Source organism: Ricinus communis, chromosome 10 (assembly GCF_019578655.1).
Source record: "Ricinus communis isolate WT05 ecotype wild-type chromosome 10, ASM1957865v1, whole genome shotgun sequence".
In the NCBI taxonomy this organism is placed as follows: domain Eukaryota; kingdom Viridiplantae; phylum Streptophyta; class Magnoliopsida; order Malpighiales; family Euphorbiaceae; genus Ricinus; species Ricinus communis.
Genome location: NC_063265.1, coordinates 17,668,270 through 17,675,686, shown reverse-complemented (window position 1 = coordinate 17,675,686; position 7,417 = coordinate 17,668,270).

Genomic DNA, 7,417 nt, shown 5'->3' with positions numbered 1-7,417 from the left:
ATTTATACAGATAAAAAAAGTGATATAAAAGAGGGTTGTGTTTTTTCTTTCTCTTATTTTTTAGTGTATGAGAAATATAAAAAGAAGAGTTTTAAATGAAAAGTAAATCTCTTTTTGTTTATTGTCAATCATTAAACGCTAAACAAAATTGACTCTTTTTTTATGTTCTTTTCCTTTTCTTATATGAAGAAAATAAAATTATTTTTTCTTATTTCAATAATAATTGTTTAGATTATATAAAATAATAAATATAAGATAATTTTTTATAGAGTATAAGTATTTTATAATATTATATTTATTTTTAATAGGTATTATTTATATAATATAAATAATTATTAATAAATATATGTAAAAAAATTCGGTTCTACGGTTTGGTTCGGATCAGTACAAGACGAATCGGTTAGGGTATGGTTTTTACTAAAAAATCAGTATCATACCGTAATAATAAAAAAATCTGGATCAGTTCAATTCGGTTATAAAAAATTTCGGTTATTTCAATTCTGGTATTTTTCGGTATGGTTATTCGGTTCAAACAGGAATCACTGACATCCATGCTCACCCCTAATTTCTAGATATTCAATCTTCATCCAAACACTTGTCTCCAATCGATTTTATCCAATAAGTTTTACAATTAATTTCTAAATCAATTATGAAATGATATATACTTTTAAGTTAAATAGTCATTTTACAATTTAATTCTAAATCAATTATATTATGACTACTTGCATTTATTTATTTTTTCTGTGTCCTTTTATATACTAAAAAGAAATTAGTTGGATGCCTGATTGCTGCCAATTTTGCAATTTAACAACAGGAAAATGGACTAATTCAAGTTTTCTGTCTTATCGACACAAACATACAAATATTCTGTTTTTTTTTTTTTTTGTCTTAAAATTTAACCTAACATTTGTTTTATTTATGACCTATTCCAACAAAATCAACTATATATATATAACTTGAATTTATTTGCAATCAATAATATCATTTTCATACCTTTAATCATTGATTATTTCTTTTAATTATTTAATTGTACATAGAATGTGACCATACCTTTATAGTTAATTTTCTCTTGTAGTTGCAGAAAATCAAACTTGTCATGAACATGCACATCTTCTTCTCTTTTTCTTTTTCTTTTTTTCTTTTTTAAAAGAATTTTGTATTATTATGAATCGATATGATCCTTATCTAAAATTGAACGATGGATAAATATAACCCAAGATTAGAAGCAGCCGTAATTTGGAATGCCACGTTGATCTTATTTAATACATATCTATATACTGATAAATTAATTTCTTTATGTACCTTTACATAATGCTTATGAGGATATATTAAATTAAAAGAATTAATGTATTCAATAATAACTCTAAGAAATTATCTACGTAAAGACTTAAAAAGTTTCGGTTTTGATTTGGATTTAACCGAGACATTTAGTACCGACTATAAGTTTATTTTAGTATTCTTAATTGTTTTAAATATTTGTATAAATAATATATTTAAAATGAAATATATCACCAATAAGAGTTTAGTTATATATTAATAATGCATGATAGTTAATAATATTTTAGAAAACAATTTACATTTATCACTACTGTAAATAGTTTTAAGTTTGAAAATATGGAATAGGGAAAGCATTTCAAATGAAATATATTCACCTGTTTTTTTTTTTTTTTTGTCAGGTGTTTTAACTTTTGATCTCATCTATAACTGGCATGTGTGTCAAATAGCGATCCTTCTGTTTTCCCAAAGAGGAAACTTCATTTTCCAAAAAAGAGGCACAATCAATGGATTGAATTCTTATCTTATGAACAAACAATTTGAGTATGTGTCTTCACTTGTAACCAATGAAATAATAGCATTCCCAAATATCACTTTTATGTGAAACCCTTTAATGATGATTGCTTTGTTATATTCAATATAATGGATTATTAGTGCCTAATCCATAATCTATAACATACCTATCCTTTCCCAATAATTATTTTAGTGATTTATCCACTATCTTCTTCTTCTTCTTTTTGCTACTTGCATCATAAGGGAAAACTTAAAAGCACAATCCATTAACAAGCCCCTGAACTTTTTTAACTTTTTGCTATCGAACCATCCACACGTGCTATTAATTGCCTTTAAACTATGAGGATTACTCATACTAAGACCTTTTTAATAGAAAACTTGATTTTGAATTTAGAGTTCTTAACAAAAACCTAAGTTAAATTTTTTAACATGCCATATCTAAATCTAAATAATTTATTATTATCACGTGCATTGTACATGTGGATGAAACTCTAAAACAAAAGAAAAATTATTAATTGATTTTATTTGAAATCAACAATCTTTTGAGAAATTTAGGATTTTATATTGTAAATTGATCGAAAAGTGTGACCGTGAAATAAAAATCAAGACTTCATGGACATGTGATAATCCATAAAGAAGGTTTTAAGGTTGCACTTATGAGGATGCAAGTTTAACTTTATTTTTTGGTTTAATTGCATCAATGCTACATATGTTTTTCTTTTCTAAATTTCATTATTGGTTTTTGTCTTTCACTAAAAGCTTTGATTGTTGTTGGTATAGGAAAAAGAGTGTAAAACTTCTTGAATGGGTATGACATATTCCCTTTGGGAGCTATTATGACATATCTAAAGAAAATGCAAGACTAAAAGGCGATGCTAAAAGAATTATGAGAAGATAAAAAGGGTTTAAAGGATGAGATGGGAAAGATGATGAACCATCTTAATCGATTGGGAAGGATTAGAGATTACTATAATGGTACTACCCATTAAGATTTGAATATATATTTGAATGCTTTGGATTTTAGTTCAGTCACCAAAAAAATGAACTATACTCTTTTAGATTTTTTTACTTTTTATCCCAGTTATACAAATAATTACTTTTTCGCTCCTTGTTATATATATAAATGAAAATTCTCTCTTCTTTTCATCTAATAGTGGCACGCTTTTTACTAGTGATCAATATTCATTCTCCTTATTTTTGTCAAAATAGGGTTCAATATGAGTAACCCATGTAATTTAGGGGTTTAGGGCTTAATAGTGAAAGGTGAAAAAGTTTAGGGGTCTGTTTATGGGTTTTGCCAAACTTAAACCATAGAAAGATATTACGAAATGGACATGCATTCAAAGTTATTAATGATTATCTCTTTTTGTATAATTATTTGATTTTAGAATAATGGCATTTCTTTTATGACTAATCTATGAGCTAGTGAATTATGAGGCGACATTAATTTCAATTGAGTTTTTTATCTTCAATTTTTGTTTACTTATTTTCAGTTTTGAACTTAAGAATAATACGAAAAAAATATAAATATATTTGAACAAATTAAATAAATTGAATCCAATTATTAACATGATTTAAATCAATCTAATGAATTTCTCTTTACATTATAATCTCTTTTGTATTTCAATATCTAATTAATATGGAAAAATGCCATACATCCTTAAACAAATGAAAGAAAAAGAACTCATTTTGGTTTTATTTGAATGGAGAAGAAACAGGAAGTGGAAACCTCAGGAGTGATGAAAGAATCAAAAACTGCCTTTCAGGAAGAATCTTCAAAAACAACAACCTTGTTTTTGCCTGTCAATTTGTAATATCAATTGGTTATCACTCTATTTTGATTTCGAGACAGAAATTACAGACAATAAATAAATAAAAAAGCTTATATTATTACTCACCACATATTTTGGAGGAGCCTTCGGTTCTTTTCTATCCCTTTCCGTTTGAGTTAATTGGACCGTATGTGATGTGTCAATTCTAGGAATCATTTATTTGTATCAAATAATACACTACCATTTCATATTTTTCAATTTATATATTAGACATTTTTACTTATTAAATTAATAACGTGTAAATTACTAATTTATTATGCGTATTATTTATGCAAACTTGAAAATATTAAAATAATATATCAGTTTTATCATAATAAATATTTAATTTAATCCTCATTATTTTAATGATTTAAGTAAAAAAATGTTAACCCCTATAATTTGTTTGAATATTTTTATGAAATATGGTTTTGACTCTTCAAACTTTTTCAAAGCATATTTACTTAGATTTAAAAATTTGAATAATATAAGTATTGGTGATTAAATTGAGACAAACATGGTATATAACTAATTTATTATTATCAAATTTATAAAAGTGTTTTAGTTTTGTTGTTTATATCTTTAATTGATTGATTATAAAGTAGAGTGATCAAGTATATAATTTTTTGCCCAATAAAAAGGGCTCTACTATTCAAGAGTTAAGTCTAAATCATTGGATTTAATATTTCAAAAATGTAATCATTTTGATAGTCGTTGAGAATGGGATAATAGAATGGAAAGTTCCCAAATTCAACTTTTGATTAAAATCTTTATGGTAATGCATCATCCACCATTAACGCAAACCTACCATTACATTGGCTGCATAAAAACACAACATTAGAACGTGGCATGTCTAATAAATGTAAATTTAATAGTTTCATATCTTTTCTAATTATTTACTGTTCTTTTAGATTATTATTATTATTAATAAATCTTATTTTTCATATTTTAATAAAGTAAAAATAGAAAACATCGTAAATTTAATAAAAAGGTAAAAAATATGGATATTATTATTATTATTTCATTAATTCTAACATATGTTTTTCGAATTACTCATTAATAGATTGGGCTTAGGTTATTTGATTATTAAGATTATGTTAATAAGGCGCAAGGCACAATTTGGTCGTTATTCTTACTAGGCCCTGCACCACAGGCTGATGTTATTAAGATTATTCAAGCCCACTAGCTTAGCCGACTAACTTATTTAACAACTTTTTTAAATTTTTATTATTTGCTCACACTAACACTTCTTAATTTTTTGATTAATCTAATAAATATATAAATTTTATTTTAGTACTTTAAACATTTTAGATTTATATTTAAATTTGCTTTTTAATCACATTTTACACACTTAAATTTGAAATATATATCAAGTTATATAAGAAATTAATGTTAAAATAATTAAATGACTAAAATTCAAATATTTAAATATATATTTACCTTTTTTTTTTATTCTTTTACTATTATCGAGTTATTAGTTTTTTTTTTCTCTTAATAGGTTTTTTGCGCATTTCGCAAGGCTAAAAATAGGCAAAATTACAAAATTAGATGATCAAATTTTAAAAGTACGGAAAGTATTTACATCATCACTATCTTCAAATAAAATATTTTCTACAGTAACACCATGAATAGCACATAGCAGAGCAACACTCAATATGCCAACAACTTTCAACACTCAATATGCAACAACTTTCATCTTATAAAATAAGTTCAACGTTCAGTTATGAAATCTTTCGGAAAAAAAAAAGGACGAATTGAAATATAGTTGCTACATCAAAACTAGACGCAAAAGACCAATTAAAATGACTTAGACATATTAATAAAAACAACAATTGAAATAGAGAATGCGATTGTGTAAACTTTGAACTGAGCTCAAAATAGAAACAGAAATTGAATTTACCCTAATTTGAAGATTAAACTTCCAAAACACATAAGGTATAAAAAAAAAATCTATGATGAAGAGAAATCAAATATACACTATAAATACCTAAAAGATAGCCTATTGTAAGTAAATTGAGTACCCAATGATATAACTCCAAACAAATTAAGAGATCTCGAATATTATTTTTGTAACAAATTGAGGAAGGGTGTGTAATGTCCACTCCAAATCATCAGAGAAGAGTGATTAAAGGTTTTAAGTTTTAAGTTTAGAAATTAAACAGAGAAGGAGGGGTATCATCAACCAAAAATTGTAAAAGGGGTGACTATATCTTAAGATCTGAAAAATGTGGCTAGGGTTTATTCTATAAAATTAATATAAGTTTATTTGTTCAGGAAAAATATAAATAAAAGTATATTTTCACGTAAAAAAAATACATATTAATCACTAATACATATAAATTCTTTATAACTAAAAAGAATTCCATTCAACAATCTTTAATAGTATTAGCAAAGTAATTGTAGATTAAAATGTTATAATTGGTGGCATTATAATTACTTGAAGATTAAAATTGAAAGCCTTAGCACCCGTAATGCACATTAAGAAAATTAAGGCACTTGCGTTATGATAATCATACACTAACCAAAAAAGTCACAAATGAGGCATGATTTAAAGCATCTAAAAAGGAGATAGGCATCATTGTGGGTTAGTTTATAATGAGATTTGGCCTCATCTCTAGCTGTGATTAAGTTAGGACCATATTATTTATCAAAGTAAAAATGCATTTAAATTATTGATTTAAGTGTTGATTTGGGTTATCAAATAACCCCATTGTTCTATTATAATTGAGATTAAAGATTTTGTAGACTCATCAACTACATTTTTAATGACTCTACTATGCAAGAGTAATCATTGAATCAAATGTTTCAAAAAGGTAATGATTCAGTCATTGAAAATGGGGATAAGAGCAAGTCTTCCCAATTCAGCTTTTGATTAATGCATCATCCACCATTAACGGAAACCTGCCATTATATTGGTCGCACAAAACCACCAACATCGGAACGTGGCATGCCTAAGACAAGCAAGCGATTCAAGTGTTCCATTTTCTTCTGATTATGTATATTTCTAGATTTTTCAATCGGTTCCCAACTCACATTCCTAAGCCTTGAAAATCTATCTATTATTCGGTCATACTTTTTTTCTTCACATTAAATATAATTAGCATATTAATATATTAATGTGTTAAAAAAGAAAGAAAAATCTTTTTTATAAGATAGAGAATACACCACTATATTATTAATAAGGTAAAGTCTCAAATTTAAGAACTAAATACTGAATTATTATATTAAAATTTAAGCTGTGAATTATATAATAGAAATAATTATGTCTTTATATATGTTATAAGAACAAAAGTTTATCTAGGGTAAATGAGATAATTAGAACCTAAAATCTCTAATTTACAAGAATAATATAAATATAAATTTTTTTAAAATTACTTAATTCCAATAATTTAGATTTTAGATTTATAGTGATTATTAAGGTTATGTTAATAAATATAAGCCCACGTGCAATTGTGAAAGGCATTATTCAGTTGTTACTCTTGCTCGGCCCTGCACTATAGGCACTTGGTCAACTGAAATTATAGCACAACTTTTATGTTTTATCGTCATTATCACCCCGCTTGTTGATTTGGTCCGGTGAGAGAGCTTTATGAAATTAGATTGAAAGTCAAATATTTATTTTTTCCCCTCATGATAAAAATATATATTATTACTCTCTACTGTAAATATATTTAAAAGTAATATCCAATTAAGTATCTTAGAAGTGAGCAAAACTAAATTGGAATCAAGAAAACTAAACGAAACTAACCAATTCAGTTTAGTTTAATTCGATCATTTTAAATTTATTTTAGTTAATAAGAGAAAAATCGAATAATATTTTG